Below are 23,072 nucleotides of genomic sequence, written 5' to 3'. Positions count from 1 at the left end.
CTGAAGCTTTGGTCTAGGCTGAGAGATGGAAACAGAGGGAAAACCGCCCTCACGTTACTTTGCAATGCTTGCATGTTTCCATTACTTTCATGTTTTATATCACAAAACCTTGATTTACAAACCTGTGCTGAATATACCCAGCTAGCAGCTCATCTGGACAAGGAGGAGGGGTCCTGATCCAGTCACGTATTATGATCAGTGAGGATAATTAAGTGGAGACAAACAGGTTCGACATTGAAATCCTCTGGATTTGAGTCTCTGCGACCTCCCCTTGAAGCTTTGACTAACAGTGTTACATCGGGCCCCTCACACCTCCCCGATGAGGAAGACTCTAGATATACATAAAGCATTCTCTCTTCATAAATAAAAAATCACAGAAGAGCAGACAGAATATGAGTGAAAGAATCAATCAAGATTTATCTCGAATTCATGAATATTCCACAAAATTGATACATCAATAGCACAGAAGAACAAGTCAATAACTAAAATGAATTTTTACATTAACTAATCAGTTCACAAACACTGGTAGGAAACAAGGAACTAGTGCATCAAAAGTATAAGATACATCCTACATTTAAAAATGATTACACGTTTGATTACACATTGAAAGTTGCACAGACTGACAAAAAAGATTTCATAGTTAATCACACCGCTAGTTAAATCAAACCTGCGGAAACATGTTACCAGAAGCATCCTCCAACCTACGGATGAAAGGAATTCTTATGCTACTGAAGTCACTTTTTGAGCTAAAACTCTCTAGTTGCAGTTTGTTTCATACGTTTGGCTAATTACTACAGAATGTCTGGATCATTTGAGGTTAGGAGGAAACTTTATTCAGAGATTCTCACACTAGCTTTCTATAAAAAAAAATATTTTCATTTAAAGGGCCCTAATACATTGAAAATGTTGCTCAGCTCATAACTCTTGGCAAATTGCCGCTCAGTTATCCTTTTATCTATCACCTCAGTGTTAGCAACTAGGAGTCACAGAAATTGATGACCTCCTTATTCTGTGCATTTCAGTGAAAGCTAGGGACAGCTGTCTTGTTGACCAATCAAACTACCTTTTAAATAAGTTGGAGCATCCTCAGTGCCCTCCGCCTAGGTTGAGAAGTTGGTTCTCAGTGAACACCCACCACGTCATACAGGACAGGAAGGCATTATTGATCCTGCACTCATCTGAAGTCAAGTCATGTGATCGGCCTGGCTATCACACAGCTGCAGCTCTGACCTTCATAATTGATCCTGCACTCTTCTGAAGTGTGCTCGGCCTGGCTATCACACAGCTGCAGCTTTGTGACCTTCATTATTGATCCTGCACTCTTCTGAAGTGAAGTACGCAGCCTTGCTATCGCACAGCTGCAGCTCTGCGACCTTCATTATTGATCCTGCACTCTTCTGGAGTGAAGTACTCGGCCTGGCTATCACACAGCTGCAGCTCTGCGACCTTCATTATTGATCCTGCACTCTTCTGAATTGAAGAACTTGGCCTGGATCATCATTTGTTCCACATCAGAGCTTCAGAGGTAAATGTCATGCACTGCAAGGGTTAACCCAGAGAGCTGCAGCTCACATTTTCCTACTTTCTCTTCTACTGCTTTTCTAAACTGTTCTCTGGCCGCTGTCACAGAACCATTAATGATGCATAAACTGACCAAAACCACAGCCAGCTCTGAAGAATCTTCATTTTGTGCGTGTTAAATTGTTTTAAGTGTGTTGGGTTTATATGTTTTATTACTAATCTCTAAAATTAGCTGAAAATACCATGGTTAGTCCAAGCATTGTTCATGGTGTTGATTTTAAAGGTAGCATGGTCAGGTGTGCGTGGATTTCTCTCGTTATAACTCTCTCACAGAATAAAAACCAACAATGTTTCTTCACTTTTAGTCCACTTTGTGCTAGTCTTCCAATGGGTTCCCTGATATTTCATGTTTTTCCTAGATGTAGAGAAATAAAAAAAAAAGCAGAGAATAGACAATTTTATATTTTTTCAAATATATATGTTTTTCTCCTTTCCTACTAGTTCAGTCTTCTGTCCTCTGCATTTTATCAGCTGGTATTTGAATGTCCCGCATTATTATAATTTTATAATATTCTATAATTCCTTCATCTCACAATAACTCATTTTTTTCTTCAGTGTACGCCCACAGGTCAGTATTATTGTTGATGCACTTAAATTATTACCAAATTCACTGCAGCTCTATGTTTATTTCTATGTGTGTTCAGTGATGGTGGTGTGCTCGCTGATGTCTTTGTAAGTTTGAAGATTAACAGAAGCTCTTCACACATTCACAGCACTAGAATGGCTTTCCCCCTGTGTGTTGGCTGATGTCTATGTAGGTCTGATAAGCGACAAAATCTCTTCACACAATCACTGCACCGGAATGGTTTTGACCCCGTGTGTGTTCGCTGATGGTGTTTTAGGCCTGATAAATATATATATAGATCTTCCCACATTCATTGCACTTGAATGGTTTTTCCCCTGTGTCTGTTCTTTGAGGCTCATTTAGGTGTGAAAATTGACTATAGCTCTTCAGACATTCACTGCAATGATATGGTTTTTCTCCAGTGTGTGTTCTCTGATGGAGTTTTAGGTATGATAAATATATAAAGCTCTTCCCACATTCGCTGCACTTGAATGGTTTTCCCCGGTGTGTGTTCGTTGATGATAAATTAATGAAGAAGAGTCACTAAAACTACTTCCACATTCACTGCACTTGAATGTTTTTTCCCCCAGTGTGTGTTTTTTGATGCTGTTTTAGGTATGATGATTGAGAAAAGCTCTTCACACATTTACTGCACTTGTATGGTTTTTCCCCTGTGTGATTTCTCTGATGGTATTTTAAGTCTATTAATCGACTAAACCTCTTCACACATTCACTGCACTTAAATGGTTTTTCCCCTGTGTGTGTTCGCTGATGATTCCTTAATGTTGAAGATTCACTAAAACTATTTCCACATTCACTGCAATGATATGGTTTTTCCCCCGTGTGTGTTCTCTGATGATTCCTTAATGTTGACGAATTCCTAAAACTACTTCCACATTCACTGCAATGATATGGTTTTTCCCCTGTGTGTGTTCTTTGATGCCGCTTTAGCTGTGATAATCTACAAAAGCTCTTCAGACATTCACTGCAATGATATGGTTTTTCCCCTGTGTGTGTTCGTTGATGAACTTTTAATCTTGATGAGTCACTAAAACTACTTCCACATTCACTGCAATGATATGGTTTTTCCCCTGTGTGTGCTCTCTGATGCTTTTTTAGGTGTGATAATGTACAAAAGCTCTTCAGACATTCACTGCAATTATATGGTTTTTCCCCTGTGTGTGTTTGTTGATGAAACATTAATCCTGAAGAGGAACTAAAACTACTTTCACATTCACTGCAATGGTATGGTTTTTCTCCAGTGTGTGTTCGTTGATGAACTTTTAATGTTGACGAGTCACTAAAACTACTTCTACATACACTGCAATTATATGGTTTTTCCCCTGTGTGTGTTCTCTGGTGCTTTTTTCGGTGTGATAATTGACTAAAGCTCTTCAGACATTCACTGCAATTATATGGTTTTTCTCCAGTGTGTGTTCTCTGATGGAGTTTTAGGTCTGATAAATATATAAAGCTCCTCTCACATTCATTGCACTTGAATGGTTTTTCCCCTGTGTGTGATCCCTGATGCCGTTTTAGGTGTTCAGATTGACTAAAGCTCTTCACACATTCCTTGCATTTGTATGGCTTTTCCCCTGTGTGTGTTCTCTGATGCCGTTTTAGGTGTGCAGATTGACTAAAGCTCTTCCCACATTCACTGCACTTGAATGACTTTTCCCCTGTGTGTGTTCGCTGATGACTTCTGAGTTTAGATGATTCGGTAAAACTACTTCCACATTCACTGAAAGCGTATGTTTTTTCTTTCTTGGTTAGTGTCTCGGAGTCAGGTATGTATTTTTCTACATCTCTTGACTGTGCTTCCTGAAGGGTCAACATGACAGAAAAAGCACTTGTGTTATTCTCATACTCCCTGTATGTGTGTGGTATTTTGCACATCTGCGTTCCCACTAAACACTAAAGTGCAAAGGTCACCAAATACTCGTCACACTCATAACATGTGTAAGGCTTCTTCGTGGGCGATAGTGTCTTTAGACTGGAAAATGGTTCTGCGAGCTTGCGAGTAAAGATCCATCGTCCTTCTGGTTGGTGCACACTGGGACAGTACTCTGTGTTTTATATAGCAGAACCCCCATTTCTTTGAACTTTCAGTTAACTGCGCTTTTCGCTGGTTGCTTTGGAATGGCCTGAAAGAGTTTACAATACACCTCTAGCACTGAATGGTGGTCTGATATCACTTTAGGAAGCAGAGCACTGCAGTAACCAACTCATGATCAGAGCTGGTACTGGACATGTTTACACAAGAAGTGGTTGATCAGTGTTGTCCTAATTTTCTAGAGGTAATTTCTTCATCTTCAGGCACGGAGGTGCACAGCTGAGACTCGTAGAACCACCAAATTGCCCTTGACGGTACTTCCAAGATCTGTCAGTTTATGTTCAGGTTCGGTTGTCTCCGACGGCAGTTATGTTTTACTGATTACTGGAACTCAATGTTTCTGACTTTGCTTTTGCAGATTTACAGTATTATCTTCAATATTCTTCAACATTTTGCACAGTCAAGGATTGTTTTCTGTCGGATGTAAAGAGATTTAAATTACTTAAATGGAAAATACCGGAATGCACATACACAATTTTTAACTGATTGTAAAAGCATCTCGTTTATTACTATTGTTGAAACTTATGAAGGCATATTTAACCATACAGAGATATTTACATAAAAGTTCCTTTAAACATGCCACAATCTTATTTATTTCAGCAAAGGTGTTCATAGAGTAACTTAGCAAAAAATGGGCGCTCGCATAGCACTCGTATAGTAGTTACAGCTTTAGGTAGATGCATATGGTCAAGGTTTTTTTAAAACAAGAACAGCTCTTGAAGTAAGAGATGGATCCGAATTTCCAATTGCAGCCTAGGCCACTGTTCATCCCATCCCCTTATCCCTCTACTCTATCTTCCTAATTGCATAATCTAGTTTGACCTAATGTATTTCAACAGCTGGATCCTCTCTTCAGGATTAGCTGATTTCCACCTAGTTATCGCATGCATATAACGCTGGGAAGCCCAAAACAGAAAGAGTACCCTCTTCTCTCTGGACATCTTCTGTCATGATGCTGCTGTTTAATGGGCTGCCTTTGTAGAACGGAGTCATGGAACTTTCCTCCAACCACCCCAGGATTTGCTCCATCCCTTCCTTCCTTCATCTGACCATACCCCATTCTCCTCAACTCCCCTCAGCTTCCCCCCATGTGAGCATGTAATACTCTGGTCCCTCCCCTCTTTCCACTCTGGAAATTTGGTGCCCATAGCCATGGATTCCCTTTTTCGAAGATCACTAGACTCCAAACTGGTTCCAGCCGGCTGTAATTCCTACACTATCATATACCCCCCTAAACTATCTAATAGCGTTTTTAAGAACTTCAAACACAGGCTTTTTAAATTCCAACCAGAAACCCTTATTTCCACCCCCTGTGTCTGCACGAATAAAGGAGCTACCATAAGTGACCTTATCTTTTACACCAAAAGACCGCACAATGAAGGAAAGCTCTATGCTCTCTGCTCCGGATCACTACATCCACTAAAGAGCCCCATGGTCTCAGACTCTCGGTAGCTACCTCTATCGTTTGCCGAGCAGAAGCAACCATCTCCCTTTATAATAATGGGATTATCCTCAGCCAAGCATTTGAACGCAACCTAGAACTACTTGATGAAATTTTCCTCACTCATCAAACTCTCTATAATGAAGAAAGTTCTGTATCCTCCCCTCTCCCCACTACTTGTATTGCTCCACCCCTATCTCCTCCTCCCCATCCACCTTCATGAGATTACCGTACAGCATTCATTTACCATTACCCTTGCCACTTGATTCAACCAACAGTTGTCGTCATAATAGTCTGATCCCTCTCCACACCCCTAGAGCAGTGACCACTGAAATACACAGACTAGATACAAACACCATCACCTCATCTCTGCACCTGACCTCTGAACATTCCCCCGCTGTCACCACTGATACGTCTGTGACACCCCCTTTGGACCAAACCATGACACTTGCTATATGGGAACCCCCTAACTTGACCAATAACATGGCTTTGATCTCCTCATCAACCAGTCCCACACCCCCACTCCTCAATCATGACTCCAGCTCTATTCCCCCTCCCCTGGTTCTCCAAACACAGCTTCTCACTAACACCATAGACCAGAGCACCCTCTCTCCTGGCCCCCTGACCCACATCACGACCACCTGTTCCCACATTACTATTTACTTCAAACTCACTGAGAACTCTCAGGACCTTCATCAATTTAAGGCTAAGGTTTAAAGCCTAATATCCCTCACCTCCGAGCTCGTTAATTGTTGGTGTCCCATGAGGCCGATGGGTAAGAATAGACACTCCCTTTAGCAATCTAATAACAATCATGTTAGACAGATGTCACCCCGCACATCCAATGGGATCTCAGCAATCGCAACGTCTCCTCATTTGACCTGGAAGACAATTCCCTACCCCAATGCCTCCACCCGACACATCAGGATGAAAGATACTCAATCGGACAACAATATTTACTCCCTCCTCCTTCAGTCGAATCCACATAGAGATCCTAGGCCCAATCCCAGAGCAGTTAACAATTCCAACTTCAAGCAAATTCCCATCACTCAGGCTGCCTCCGCTGTCTCCATACCCCACCTGAAATGTACGCTGCTCAATTGCAGATCGGCATCTAAACACACAGTGGATATTGCTGACCTTATCCTAAATCATGATCTTTACCTTATAGTCCTGACTGAAACTTGGCTAAATGACTCCTTCATACCAACGCTCGACATTCTAGTACCGCCCAGCTATGACATCATCAGATTAGATAGACCAAACAGACCTGGTGGAGGTATCCCCTGTACTCACTACAATAATCTCTCTGTGAAGCAAGCACAAAACGTTACTCTCATCTCGTGTGAATATCTAGGCATTGATATCCTGAGTAAAGATAGACCTTGATACAAATTGCATGCGTTTTACCACCCTCCAGGAGATTACCTCCCATCGAATGAACAAATTATGGAAATCATCACAACCAACTCTGGTGTATACTGCGCCCAAATTTTCCCGGGTGACTTTAACCTCTACTAGAATGACCCTAATGACATATCAGTGATTAGCCTAAAAACCTTCCTAGCTCACCTAAACTTGATCCAAATATGCGAAAGTCCTACCTACAACCTGGGAGCGACCCTGGATCTAATTATCTCAAAAGCTAATTCCATTCAACTTGAAGCTATCATTCCATGTGATTGGACAGACCACCACTGCATCACTTTGCTCATCACTGAATCGCTGTCCTCAAAAAAGGTTCAAATAAAAAAAAAAACAGACACTGCAAAAGGAACCCTCGAAACATACACCTGAATGAACTGACATCTATCAGCAATTACATCCTACCCCCTCCATAGGACATGTCAGATGTCCAGGACCTTACTGTTCATGACACTAATTCAAAGACAAACATTCTAGACTCTATGGCACACCTCCAACTAAAAAGAGTATCCGCCAAAGACTCCAAGCCTTGGTACATTGCTAGTCTAAACGCTGAAAGATGCAATCTAAGATTGGCTGAATGGTCATGGAGATTCTCCTCCTCGCTCGAATACCTCCAGCACCTGAGATCTCTAAGAATCATTTACAACAAAAACACATACATAGCTCAAAAGCAAATGTCTTTAGGAAACAGCTAAACAATGCCCGGAACTGACCTAAAAACAGTTTGAACTCGTGAAATTGCAATCCAACAGGAAACTCAAACTTCTTTCTGGGTCTAATCTGCAGCCTAACCGCTAAGAATTTGCCACCTTCTTCCTGGAAAGAACAACAAAAAAATTGAAAGTGACTTAAAGACTGGATTGGCTCTCCTCCCGACGCCTTCACACGTCAGACCCCACCCGCCTATTTGGCCTGAGCGTCCAGCACACACCCCCAAAAATATTGCAGCATGGTGTTCATTCAAATCCTTTGATGAAATGACCATACTACAAATCCTATCAACATTTAAACCTTCAAAGCACTTCAGCCATCCGCTTCCTTCAAATCTCTTCATTGAGATTAAAACCTCTCTTCTCCCACTATGAACCAAAATAGTAAATGATTCATTAATTCAAGGCACTCTTCAAACTGTCTCAAGTCTGGACAGATAACACCCATTCTTAAAAAACCCATGGCGGAACACACTGATCTAAATGACTTCTGCCCTATCTCTAGCATCCCGACTCTTTCAAAGCTCCTCTATAAATGTGCCCATACCCAGCTATGCAAATCGCATAGAGCAATTCCAACTCTTAAACCAATTCCAATCCGCATTCCTTCAGGGAAGCAGCACTGAATCAGCCCTGACGCACATCGTTGATGACGTGTTACAAATCCTTGATAAAAATGAATCCTGCCTTTTCAGCGTCCTTGACCTCTCATCAGCATTTGATACGGTCAAACATGACAGCCTCCTTGACTTACTAGAAAGCAGGATGGGGCTTACTTTCAAATGGGGATCTTAAGGAAAATCAAACCTTTCCTCCCCTCGATGACTTCAAGTCAGTTGCTCAAGCCCTAGTTATTTCCAGACTGGACTATGGAAATGTAACCCTTTGCGGCCTTCCTAGAACAAAGTTGGCCCCCCTTAATTCAGCTGCAAGGCTAATTACTGGATCTGAATGCAATAACCACATTACACCTTATTTGAAATCACTTAACTGGCTCCCTTACGAGGCACAAATTAATTATTAAATTGCCTGCATGACACACAAAGCCATACACTCCAACACTCGAGGTACTTTGCACAAAAACTGGAGGTGCCTGGTGACTCAACCTCATTCTTCCCACAAGATGGAGAATGCACCAGAACAGTGCACGCTGCACATAACACAAAGATAAAGTGTGTTCTGCGACTCTCTCACATGCCCGACAAGTACACAGCCCATACACAGCTTGTACAAAGGCCCACATGCTAAGCAATGCTTTTCAAATACACACAAAATGCCATAGGCACAGCTCAACAATGTAAAATCGAATTAATTCATGGTGTGAAACACACCAGCAAATGATCCAAAGCGTGCTGCAGGCCACAAGGGTCTTTACTATCTCAGCTGCGTTACACAACAGCAGAGTTTGCTTTAACCAAAGTGTTCTTCCTTCGAAAAAGGTGCTATTCATGTGGTATTTGTACAGCCAAACCTAACCAATAAGAAACAGAGCTCCCTATCGGGTCCAAGGCAGGGACAGAGTCAACAAGTGATAGGTGAGGCAGCTGGATAGTGGATTGTTACTGCATTGCAATCGAAGAGCCTGAAACTAACAGCATGTGTGCTGATTCCTCAGCAGCTTCTCCTCTATGACAGGTAGAGCGGGTGCAGGCCCAGATCAGACAGAAATAATACATTTATAGCTCAGTAGTATTCTAAGATAAAGAACTGGGTAGTAGGACGCTGGCTTCCAATAACACAGAGCTGAGCACCCCACCTCAGCCATTCTTTAACGATTGTTTGAAGAACAGGGCAACAGGAAGGTGTGTTAAATGCCAACCATAAACCTTTCACCACCTGCACACGGGGACGGCATTGGCTAGATGGAACGCTGTGATCCCGCAACCGCTCAAGTCATGCATGCACGCGCTACAACATGTTGGAAAGGCTTACTTGAACCCTCGACTCCAATTCACACAGTTTAACTACACACATCACAGTTATCTCTCCCCCCACCGTATCCAGCGCATGTTTCCTGATTCGACACCAGAGTGCCCGCGCTGTAAACTGGCTGATGCCAGCTTCTAACATATGGTGTGGGAGTGCTCACCACTACAGGTGTCATGGCTCGAGGTTACAGCCACCATAGTGGAATTCGCAGACCATACACTGTCACCTACTCCTGAATCCTGCCTTCTAGGCCTCCGCCCTAAAGCAAAGGGAGGCAAACACTTACACAAGTTTATAGATCTTGCATACATACTTTTCAAGCGCCAAATAGAGATGTCTTGGAAAGCAGCCTCTGTGCTGGACACTAAGAGGCAGCTGCATACTCTCCTGCGCTGTGCACGAGCAGAGGCCAACACACTACACATGCTACTCACTAGAGGAGTGGGGAGAGTGGGTGGGGTGAACTGGGATATGTATATCCTTAACCTAGAAGCCAAGAACAATATTCGACCACCATGAAGGAACTATGTCCGGGACCCCATGAATGCATAACTTCTGTACGAATGTACCTAAGTATGATGTATATCCTCCTGTCCATGCGATCTCTGTTTCCCTGTAGACGGTGGGGCCGGGAGCCGTGCCGGCAGATTACATGGATTAGACATCAGGTTGATCTACCCTTATGTGATACCTACAGCCTCCCCCTTACACCTACTTCCTTATAATTTATTGTTTTATTGACGCACTGCCTGCTATTAGGATTGGCATGTTTTGTAGTACTCACCGTCCTCCTCGCCTTGTGATCACCCTTTACCTTAGTAGATCTTGCTCCGACACTGATGTAAATGGCAATGCTGCCCAACCATGATGTGTTTACATATGTCACATATATTATGTCATTGATGCTCCTTGCAACCTGTATCCCTCAATGAGTTTCCTCTTGTTGATGTTTTAAAAGAATAATTAAAAAAAAAAACTTTCACCAGCTGCAATCAAATATTAATAAGATAATGAGATGCAAACATACCTCCATCCTGCACATCCCAGGACTAGACTGCTGGAAAGCGATCAATGGGAAATGAGACAGGTTTGGAGGTGAGCAAAACACTGAAACATTACCTGAAAGAGCAAATTCAAAAAAGAGAGTTAGGAGAAAATAGATGGATATTAGAAATGGCAATAGGGACAAGCAAGAGAAGGAAACAAACTCAACATTCTTTGGATAAACACCAGCCCTGAGAATCTTTACAGAGCAAAAATGTTTTAAAAGTTAGTAAAACACTGAAAAAAATCCCACAATTTCGAACCCATAGAAGCTGAAAACAGAAAAGCCTCTGCATCTTGTTTTTAATGTGCATCATCAGAGAAGAGGACTTGCTGCATGCATGGGAGGATTAACTAAGAGATCTAGTGTGTCATGATGGTGCACCAGGTGCAGTTTTCTGTAGTCATGCATTTCAATCAGTCCTGAATAAATCTTGCTCGACAATGCAAGTGGGAGAGTGGAATTTTCTAGCCCTGGGTTTGTAAGCTTTGAGATTGCTTGACAGTGCAGGTACAGCTGCAGCTGACCAAATGGACTATGAGTGAATGAAGGAAGCTATGGTCAGGCGGTTTGGGCTGATTCCAGCTCAGTACATTCAGAGGAAAGTAAGTGAGTGGATGACGTTCCATTTGGTACTTGGATTCACGATGTACTGAGTGAATGAAATGAGCAGGTGAGAGGAATGGAGGTCAAAGATTTTCATGCCCTTAACCAGGGAATGGTGAGAGGGAGACTCAAGGAGGAGTTCTCTACGCCAGTTAGGCAATATCTGTCAGAGAAGGGTTCCGAGAAGATTGCACTCTTGCCTGATAATTGATTAGCTACCAGGATTAACAAAGGGATACAGCAGCACAGCTTTAAGGCAAAGGGAGGCAGGACGTCTCAACAGACTGGTTCTACACCAGAGGGTTAGGGCCAGGACAATGCCCATGGGAAGGACACAGGAAGAACGGTACTGGGCTCCAAGTCAGTACAAAAGTAAGAGAGGAATGTTCTTTCAGACTCAAAGGGATCATTTGCTACAGGTGTCACAATGAGGGGCGTTCAGTGAAGAAAAAATGTCAGGTGAAATAAAGACCTTGTCCCAGCTGCATCCGTGATAGTGAGTGTGTTGACCTTAGGTGACGGGGCCCTGTTGCACTCAATCTAGTAGCGATCAACATTTTGGAATGGGCAACAGATGTTCATAGGGACATCCATCCAAATATCTTGGGGTCTGTTGTTAGGTAGGCCCTGAGAGATACAGGTGCTAACTGGACTATGGTTGAGAGAAGTATACCGAACAGTACAAGATTCTCCATTGTGCCAGTTGGCACAGGCTACCTAGCCAGTGGGGATGACATGGAGTGCTTGGTTGCCCGAGATGAGGCAGAAATTAATGGCAAGTCTAACATGGCCAATGAATGGCTGAGCGAGAAGCAAGGTGTAACGATTTGTTTGACCCTGGTTAAGTATCAGGACCAGAAGCCTACTTGTGGATACATCTACGGTTGCTTGGATAGACAGCTCAAACTTCATCTTTTTATCATTAGATTAGACTGAAGTTGTCTTTGTGAAAGAATCTCTGCAAATATCTAAAAAATCTTGAAATAAGAAACCTGCAGCCGCACCTTGTTGTATCTTTCACAAGTGCACTGGAAGATACAACTTCAGCTCACTAGCCTGGCTCTAAAAACAAAATCAGCAACCACAAAAGAATAGAAACAGCTCAAGACTCAAGGAGGAACCGTTGGATTACTGACACATGGCACATGCAGCAACGCAAGCACCTCTTTGATAGACCACAAGCAATGGGAATAAAATATTGTGACGCACTCATTTTCTCAGGAGGATCAACCTCACTTCAGTGTGTATGCTTGGATATGAGCTTACAATATGCAGTTTGGCAGATTCTAGTTCTAGTAGTAAATCCTACAGACACAGTTTCCTTTTTTAGAGTTGGAATAATGTCCCTGCAGTGACGACTTCGTATCACGAGTCGATTTAAGTAATGGCCATCTAAGAACCATTCCCATTACTGTTTCATTTGAGGTGTTGAGACATTTGGTGATAGTTGAAATGCTTCTGTAAATGATCAAGAAACCAGTTTGTGCATAAAACAGTTGAACTCTGGACACCAATGGCCGCGTGAAAGTATAACTGAGTCAGTAAGCCTTGGAGGCTTGAAAAGTTACAAAGTACAATAATACTTTGTTAAGTACAGCAGAAGAAGCGTGAAGAAACAAGAGGCTGCAGCATGGTAAGAAAGATCGGTCCTGTGACCTGCTGGAATCAGAGCGATCATCTTTGTGAAAATAAACCTGTAAGGGATATGAGGGCAGTGTAATGAACGGGAGCAGGAAGAAGTCCCGACCAGAACAGCTGAATACAACCAGCAAGACACTCCACCTGGATACTCTCAGGGAGGAACTGTCAGGTACAGGGGCTGTCAGAGGCAGGAGCTGGAGGAAGTACTGTCCAGAACACCTGAAAACACTCTCCAGGACACTCCACCTGGGTGCTCTCAGCAGGAGCTGTCAGATACAGGAGCTTGACAGGCCTTTCCTGGGGGTCATGTGATCAGTCAGTGGTGATGTGGCAGCATTACTGGCAGGCACAGTGTTCCGCAGGAACACCAATGCTACATCACTTCAACTGAATAACCAGCTTGCTTCATTTGAGTAAATGACTCTTGAAGTAGTAAGGTCAAGCAGCCAAGGCATGACCTGGCACAGGTTAGAAATCAGACTCAGCGCAACATAGTAAAACACAGAATAAGGCCAATGTTCAACCAGAGATACAACGATAAATAGGGATTGGACTTTCACCAAGTGTACAAAAAGGAGCAGCTAAAATATACAGAAGACGCTGATACCCTCTTGGGGAGAGATGCAAAGCCAAAAACATTTATTATGTTTAGCTGCACGAGCTGAGGTCTCATATAACATTGAGTTGCTAACCTGTAACATACATTGTGAACATCAGCTAAACATTTGGCCTATGTCCAACATTGTGTAGCCATTCTGTCATTTCTTGCTCCTACGTGCTGTTTGCTCACATCCCCTTTCCTTTGCTGATCACAAGAAACACAAGTCTGTGCTCAAGGTCTTCAACCACACATGATGTTTTTCCAGCAACAAATAACCTTGTGCAAGTCTACAAGTAAACCAGACAATTAGTAAATTGCTTATGATTATGTACTCTCTTCCTGCAGTATCCAATATGTGCCGTGTGATAACAGACAAATGTGACTAACGGTATGCTCATAGGAATGTTCCATGCTTACATGTAACTTTGCAAAGGTGTTGTGCCCTTTTTATATGCAGATAGCTGTATAAATATCTGCGTGACCCTGTGCCAGGCAAAGAACTCTGAGCGAAGCCATGCGGTCGCGTTCTCTCCACTCGAGTGTGTCTCCACTCGAGTGTGTTTACAATAAATGCTGTTGTAATTCCTCGCTCTGTGGTAGAGTCTTATCTGTTTTTAGAGTTCCTGTATCAGACGGTGGTGGTAACCCAACAATGAGAATATTTTCTCTCTAACAGAGTCCTATGTCCAATGTTAAGCTCAGAGATAGCACTTGGGTGTTCTCAGAAGTCTTTAGGGCACAGCAGCTCCTCCGACGTTTGCAAACAAAACTAGTCAATTGGAAAGTGGAGCCAAATATAAGCTGGACTACTCATGGAATCTGAGTCCCTGCGACTGTGTTTCAACTTATAAACATTCAAGTGATCCGAGTGAGTTCTATGGCATCAAGCGTCTCAGTGTCCAGTCAGAAAGTCACTGATGGCTCCTCTGATGCCTGATAGCGACCCACAAAAGAACACCTGCCAGGTGTGAATGTTTTGACTCTGTATAATTTTCGGTCACATCCGCGTAGAATACACAGGCACGGTTTGCTTTGTCAGTTTGTAAGTTTACAAACTCCTATTTGAAGCTTTCACAACTTGGAGAAGGTTAGATTTCTCTTCAGCAGATGCCGGGGTATCTCTCCTACTAGGGCGGGAAGGGAAATGGATCACCCACCAAACATGGTGGTGTGTACAAGGGTTTCTCTAAGGGAAACTGGTAAAATGACACTACACACTGGGAAAATGTCAAGTTACTAAAATGTGACACAATATTTCCACTACACATGTAGAGGGGTCTGCTTGACAGTCATTCATGCCCTGATGACTTCTAAATATATGAAAATAAGAAAGGTGTGATGGCTGGGATAATTAGCGCACTCTACCACATAAATCTACAATGTTCAAAGTCCTATTCATTCAGTGTCCAAGTATTTTCTGGTGCTCAAGAGAAGGAAGAGCCACCCGTTCTTCCTCGGCTGGAGAGGTCCAAGAATCAACAACAAGAATAATCCTAGGCACACAGAGATAGAATTGAGGTTGTGGTTTCAATAGTTCTTTTATTTTTCTTCAAGTTATAAGTCTCAGCAATTGTCCATCGGGTGGTTAGGTATTAAATATGAATATATTGTAGCTTGTGTGCCTATCCAGAATCTATTTGCTATGTTTCACCTGTATCACTCAGGAACAGAGTCTGAGTGATTAACGCATCCATATCTAGCCTATAACATCACTTTGATAACTAGGACACTTGGTATTAAGGGACCAATCACAATACAAAAGACACGGTTTGTCGAATTTCTCAACTATGACACGTGGTGACCCAACCTACATCTCGCCACGCACTAACCAGTGCAACCATGCCATTCATTCCCTAAAAATCACATGGCATGTCTAGGGTCACCTGACCCAGGTTTTGGGATATTCTTTTGAACACAAATACTCCTCCTTAATTGGACTATGACTTTATTGTAGATATTAAGCCCTGATGAAGTCTGCTGTAACAAGAACAGACTGAGATGAAACACGTGTTGGCAAAAGGGTGCATATAACTTGAAGAAAAATAAAAGAAATATTGAAACCACAACCTCAATTCTAACTATGAGTGCCTGGAGAATTTTTGTTGTTGACTACTAAATATATTCAGTTGAACAGAGATAAAACAGAATTTCACACTGGTTGTAGCTGAAAGGATTAATGTTTTTATTATGTCTTTGTAGGTTAAAAATAAGGTAAATTACCAGAAGCCAGCAGTCCCAAAGTAAAATGCAGAAGAAAGATGGGAAAAGGCTTCTCTTGACATTCGCAATACAGAGATATAAGTCTGTGTAACACAAAGACTGGAAATCGGAATTAATCTAGATCTGGGATTATCATCATCTCCAACAGTTTCATCCTCCGTGGAGACAAGGACTTTCACCTCGAGGACCGTAGTGACTCCAACTCAAATGCCCTCCTCAAAAGCCCTGGGAACCTCGACCTTACTCAGCACATCACCAGACCCACCCACACCGCCGGACACTACCTGGACTCTATCTTCTTCACACTAAGCAACATCACAGTCAACAAACCAACGCCTATCACCTGAATTTACCATGCCCTCATGAGGTTCAAGATCACCATCCTGGACCACAAGAGACCCACCACCTTGGGAAGTCCTGCCGCTTCTGGAATAACATCTCAGAGAAGGACTGGGCTTCTACCCCCTACACACACTGCCCCAAGCATACCAGCAGCCTAACGGAAGACATCAAGAACTTCAATGAATGGATCACCACCTGCAATGACACCCTGGACCCCCTCAAGCACAGCAAAACTATTCAAGATCACGAACACAAGTCAAATGGCACACAGAAGAACTCAGGATGGCGATGGAGTACTGTAAGCAACTGGAAAGCAAGTTGTGAATGAGCCAAGACACCAGTAAGTCTGAAATGCCAAATGAACAGCCCATGCCAACCGTATCTACGCCAACAACAATAGCAGCAAAGAAATCTTCACCATCATCAGAGAATTCATGGTGCCTGCAGCCACCACCAGCAACATCCCCCCCATTACAAGACCCATGCATCAATCTCTGTAAATCCTTTTGGAACAAGATCACATCCATATACGACAACTTCAAACCTCCACCTGACCCATCAACCTCGCAGCCCGTCTTCCAATCTCAGCCAAAGAATGGACCTTGGCTATGTTGAATGCATCACCACAAACAAGGCTGTCACAACCATGAAGACCATCCACTCCGGTGCCTCATTAGACCCACCCCATCACACTTTAAAAAAGGCCTAAACACTATCAGTGAAGTCCTCTCTCCCATCCTGATCGATTCCATCAATGCAGCCCTCTTCCCAGGTGCCTTGAAAGAGGCAGCTGGTACAGCCCTGCTGAATAAACCCTCCATGGACCTTACCAAACTCTACAACTACTGACCGATCTCCCTCTTACCATACATGGCCAAAGTCCTACAGACCACCCTCAACAGGCGTCTGACCGACTACATCATCAACAACCAGCTTCTCAAAGCCACTAAGTGGAAACAGCACTCATTGCACCCACCTATGCTATACACATGATCATAGACAGAGCCGAGTGGGGCCTTAATCCTATTGGACCTCTTGGCGGCGTTTCACATGGTATTACACCTCATCCTCATGGACACCTTCGCAAGATGGGACTCAAGGACCTGCCTATGATAGACCTGCTCCTTCCTGACAAAAATAACTCAGACGGTCAACCTGACGTCATAGTCCTTGGAAACCGGAAATCTCATCTGCGAAGCACCTCAAGGGTCATCTCTCAGCCGGACCCGCTTCAAAACTTGCATAATCCCACTGGCCAATGTCATCCATACCTAACACATCACCATCCTCTTCTACACCGACGACAACTAATACTGGCCCTCTATGAATAAAACCCACAACACAAGGAACATGCTTACCGCCTGCATGACATGGAAGAAATCCAACTGTTTCAAACTCAACACTGACAAGACAGATGTGTTGATCTTTGGAAACAACACCTGGGAGTCTACCTGATGGCCATCCACCCCAAGACCTACTCCCACCCCCAGCTTGCACACCAGTAACCTAGGGATCATTATCAACTAAAGCCTGGACATGTCTGCCCAGGCCAACCACGTCACTGCTTTCACACACTGAAAATGCTGAAGAAAATCTTCAAATGACTCCCAAGCAACACCAGAAGCCCATTATCCATGCACTCATCACCAGTAGTCTGGACAACGGGAACTCTTTCTATGCAGAAATTAGCCAACAGCTCACGAGAAGGCTGCAAACCACCCAGAATACAGGTGCCAGACTCATCCTCAAACTCTCACTCAGAACACATATCACACCACACCTAAGGGGACTCCACTGGCTCCAGATACATAAGCACCGACAGTTCCAACTACTCACCCACACATTCAAGACACTACATAAAAAAGGCCCTGCTTACATTAACAACCACAACTCCTTCCAACAACACCCTAGGTACCCCCCCTAGGCCGGACTCATACTCGGAAACATCACAGACATACACAGAAACAGATCCGGACGCCACACCTTCTCATACATCGCTCCCAAATCATGGAACGACCTTCCCTCAACACATCAGTGCCTCCTCCTCGCTTCTTGAGTTAAGCAAGAAGCTGAAGACCTGGCTCTTCGAATGACTCTGCCCTGGAGGCTAGACTTCCACACCTGCACAGCTCCAGGACACCTTCCCTGGTGATAGTGTGCTCTACAAATACACTTAACATAACAAAGCATAGCCTAACTTCTTTCCCCCCATTGTGGAGTCTGCAGTGAAGTAAAAAGTAGTGCAGTGTAGAGGTTTCCTCTTCTGCTAGCACTGCATACAGCAAGAGTACAACACAGTGCAATGGCCACAGACTCCCTCATTTATTTAAAATCACTCAGAGTGCCAGTAATAAGTGGTACAGAGTGTGAAAGTTCACACAAAAAGTAAATGCCCCTTGCAGTGTGAGCAAACATCAGCGCAGAGTGCACAGATTTCTTAAGCTCTAAACACCCTCTTACGGTGAGTGATAATCAGTGCACCTTACAGGTCTGTAAATACCCCTTTCAAGGGTGTGGAATTATTTTAAAAATCTGCTTGTTTTAAGGGCAGATTGATACAGGAATCAGCTTGCCCTTTAAAGAGATCCACTTGTCCAACTTACAACCTAAATATTAGCTGGACCATAAGAAACATTTATAGATATTTTTTAATAGTAAAAACATGTCTAGAGTTGGAACAGCTTGAGGGGGTCTTGGGTGCAAAACTGGTGGAGTACTTTTTAATTTAATTTTTATTATGAATTTATTAGTATTGGTACTTGTGATGCAAAGGTAACAGGTCTGTGCAGTCTGAGCATTAACTCACTTGTACAGGACGACAGTTGGAACCTGGGACCCCTTAGCTATCTCACTAGAGTTGAAATTGGTAACCCGCAGGAAAATACATGGATCCCTCCAGTTGATGCATTTACACTGTTTGATGACTTGAATTAAATTCCAGATTCATAGCACTAAAGTTGGTTCAAGTATTGGTACCACTCAACAGAAAATAACACCTATAACTCTTGAAGAATCACATTCACATGGCACTTAAATCTCATTTTTAGCTCACAACATACAATTCAACTTTCTACAATGTATAAATAATGTTAATTCCATTTCTTTTTCTGCTCTTCTTTTTCCCTCCCCTTCAGACCTATTTCTTCCATAATTTCGATGATATCTATTATTTACTTTACCCTTTGTGCTGTTCTCTCTCTTCTCTTGCCTCGTCTTGCTTTTTCTGCTCACTCATTTTCTTCTCCCCATCCTGGTGAAGTAACAAGCAGAGCAGAATGACTTCACATAGACTCCTATATCATAGTACACTCCTCATTAACGCACGATGAGAGAGTGCAGCAACCCTTTGCAGCATTGTTATACAAGTACCGCTGGGTACTTGGGGGAACTCATGTCAGGTTAGGCTGAAGTCTCACTCAAATCTGGCTAATTCTTCAAACTATGGGGAAGAACTAGAACTTCATATGTGACGTTGCTCAGACGTCTGCTGTGTGCTGAGTTGTACCTGACTTTTCTGCACAGCGCAGACCTTCTTTTCAGCCAGTGATCTCTGTACAGAGTAGAGGAGAGGAGAGGACAGGACAGGAAGAGTGACTGATAGCCCACAAACATCTGCCAAGACAGACACCCTGCAAAGAGACACAGTGCAGACACGCCTCATACCAACACACACACAGCCTACAAAATGTAAATGTCCAGTATATGTAAAGCGCAAACAAATACCCAAGGGTGTCAAGGCGCTGGGTGCTGTCGGGAAGATTAAGCGAGCTATTGCCCAGAGTCACATGTTGCTGGGCTGATCTGCCGCCGGCGATCGAACCGCGAGCCCCTGGGTTCTGGAGTCAGCCGCCCTGGCCGCTGCGCCACTCCTCTTCCCTGATAACCCTACCCTGTTCACATGCACACAATCCAACCTACACACACAAACCCTTACAGAGATACATTAAAAACACAGACACATACCTTGCACTACTTGACAGGCCTCCTAAAAGGCACACCCAAGATCTGTGCACACACACACAATCCTTGCTGCAGGCTCACAACCTCTGTAGCGGATAATGCCATAAGCCAACCTATGGCACAGGAAACTATTGCAATGACTGAAGCTTTTGCCTAGTCTGAGAGATGGAAATAGGACAAAGGGAGAAAAGGGGCGCGGAGGAGCACGGGTAGCCTTGACGTTCAACTGCATGGGGGGCATGCCTCTGACATAGGGGCAGGGGTGGCCGAGTCAACAACTGAACAGCGAGAGCAGAGTACAGAGTACGGATTCCTCACAGTGCAATAAGATCTAATGCAGCATGCACAGATGTGTCGTTGCGGTCTAGTCGTTGCGTCCACGCGATGACGTAGGCGCGCAGCGGGCATTTTGGGGCTCATTAGCGCCGAGTCTGTGCACCGGCAAGACGGCCCCCGGCGCTCTCCCTCGAGTTATAATTAACCTGTATTAGTGAATAAAGAGAGCCCTGTTATCACCTACATGAGCGTCTCTGCTATCATTGACCCTGCAGGCTAACCTCCACAACAGATACCTCACAGTGCAGTAAACGGCAGAGCAGTGGCACAGACTTCTCACAGTATAGTAAGATGCAATGCAGATTTATCATAGTGCAGTAGAACGCAATCCAGTTTACACAGATTCATCATAGTGCAGTAAGGTGCAATTCAGTAGAACAGATTCCTCCCAGTGCAGTAAGATAAAGTGCAGTGCACAGACTCCTTACAGTGCAGCAATAAACAGTGCATTGCACATATCTCCTCTTTAACACACATGATGCCCACAAACACCCCCAGGGCCCCCGGATAGAAGAGCCCAGCTCAGCAAGGCTCCGGCAGAGATTCCCTCCAGGATTATTCGGTCTATTTCTACAAACACAGAAGGTGCTGACAATCTCCTACCTGAGCAGGAACCTGTGCAGACATGTCTCCTCCCCCTAGAGGGGGGGGGGCAGGGGCAGATCTGGGGTCTGAGGGGGAGGGGGTCTGAAGAAGAAGGTAACTGGACAAACAATGGATCCTTCGTCCTCTGCGGCAGACAGGACACACCAGGAGAGACAAGAAGTGATGTCAGCATCCGCTGCTGGTGCTGTCTCTGCCGCCGCTGACCCGGAAGAGGAAATCCTTCTCCCTTTCATCCAATGTGCTCAATGGGTTTCATCAGCAGGCGAGGCGCTCCCTCTTGTGGCCGCTGACGGAACCGCCGCTTCCAGGCTCCAGCAGTAAATACATTTCACACAAACAAGCATTGGTACCTGCAAAGACCTGGGATTTCAGATGTCACAGACGTGAATGTTTTTAAGGGTCAGACAGTTCAAGTACAGGGCCTCACACTTGGTTGCTGCTGTAGAAAAGTATTTATAGCTTTACTCCAGATGAGCATCTTCCAAACACTGATGTAAAGGACTAAAGAGTATTTACAGAAATGTGACAACTGGAAGTAACAGTCTGTATTTCAATGAATATATGAGTATTTCGGTCAGTTTTTCAATTAAACTGGGCAGCTTAATTGCCGGTTTTTCAAATCCAGAGCGTGGTACTCAGGAAAGTAAACAGAGGAAAATGCCATGGAGTTTTAAACACCAGATCAAGTAGAATAGGGCATAGGTCATGTGTCAAAGCGACAATTAAAGGAACAGCTTATTTCAATTTTCCTGTGTCTGTGGCTTATTCCTTATATCTGATACGGTTTTATACCCTCGAACTAGACTGAAATTTAGGCCCTAATTAGGTTTTGAGTTTCTGATTTAAGAGCACAACTGTCTCAGATGTGCATACATCAGAGCCCTCAAGCCTCACTCATCACGAGTGACACTAACACATTTGGGGGTCGTGCTGAGGTCTCACTCAAACCAGGCCCATTCTTCAAAGCTAAGGGATTAACTAGAACTTCACACATGACTATTCGGCACAGAGCAGACCCTCTGTCCCACATTTTGTTGGCAAAACTTTTCTCATATTTCACCATGAGGACAGCACACAGTTCAGTAGAATGTTAAATTGAATGTCTATTTTAGTGAGACTTGGTTGTCAATCTTATCACTTTACATGTGTTCTGATCAAGTCTAAAAATTCAGTAATGTCTCTTTCTTTGGTATTGTCAAAATCAAATGTTAAGTGACACCACTCTCTGTGTCTTTTTTTAATACCTCAATTCTTTATTGATTTTTCATATACAATCAGCATATATTAGGTATGAAAGTTTATCGGTTCAGCAGAGTCCAAGATACTGTGTAAACTAGAACTTGTGAGAAGACATTGATAACAAGAAAACAATAAATAAAATAACCCCTCCAGATAGAGGTGATGTGGCTCAGAAGATCCCGCAGATGATCAGGGAAGGAGGATGAGGGAGAACACGAGGGGAAGGGACATGGAAAAAAAAATGTCAGGGTGCCAGGCCCCATGGTCGCCCCCAAAAAGACAACTCCCACTACGAAGGCCGTAGCCAGCTAACTCTTACCATGGTGTGTTAAATTCTGGAATATTGACATTTTGTGAAGCAAGGTCAGACGGGCCATGAATTGCGGTGCCACCCCTAGTTTGGTCATCAAGGTATCCCAAACGGAGCCCCAGTAGCACAAAGTACTGTACAGTCCGCAGGAAATGCAAAATGTCACAGGCGAGTGCGCCACACCGTCAGCACCTCCAGCACTTGGAATCGTCTGCCATATGTGCTTTGTAGATCCACTCCGGCGTCCAGTGCCAGTGGTGTAGGACCTGGAAATAACTGAATTTCAACCTGACCTCCTGGAGGAAACTGCCATGGTCTTTCCAAAGGTCGCGCCCGTCCTGCTCAGAGAGTGAGAGGCCCAGCCTCGGCTCCAACAAACAGCAAAGATTGTGGGCAGTG

General features: G+C 43.8%; 1 pseudogene across 1 annotated transcript; it reads right to left on the bottom strand.

The window, feature by feature from the left end:
- Positions 1 to 391: 391 nt before the first annotated feature.
- On the bottom strand, positions 392 to 21,302 carry LOC146838981 (uncharacterized; annotated as a pseudogene). Its single transcript, XR_014960745.1, has 3 exons — positions 21,122 to 21,302; positions 10,795 to 10,886; positions 392 to 4,673 (listed from the first exon to the last, which is right to left on the bottom strand). The product of XR_014960745.1 is annotated as an uncharacterized LOC146838981 (transcript).
- Positions 21,303 to 23,072: the final 1,770 nt, after the last annotated feature.

Source organism: Triturus cristatus, chromosome 4_2, assembly GCF_964204655.1.
Source record: "Triturus cristatus chromosome 4_2, aTriCri1.1, whole genome shotgun sequence".
NCBI lineage: Eukaryota > Metazoa > Chordata > Amphibia > Caudata > Salamandridae > Triturus > Triturus cristatus.
Note: the sequence above shows the minus strand (reverse complement) of the source record. Positions and strands in the feature narration are given on the sequence as shown.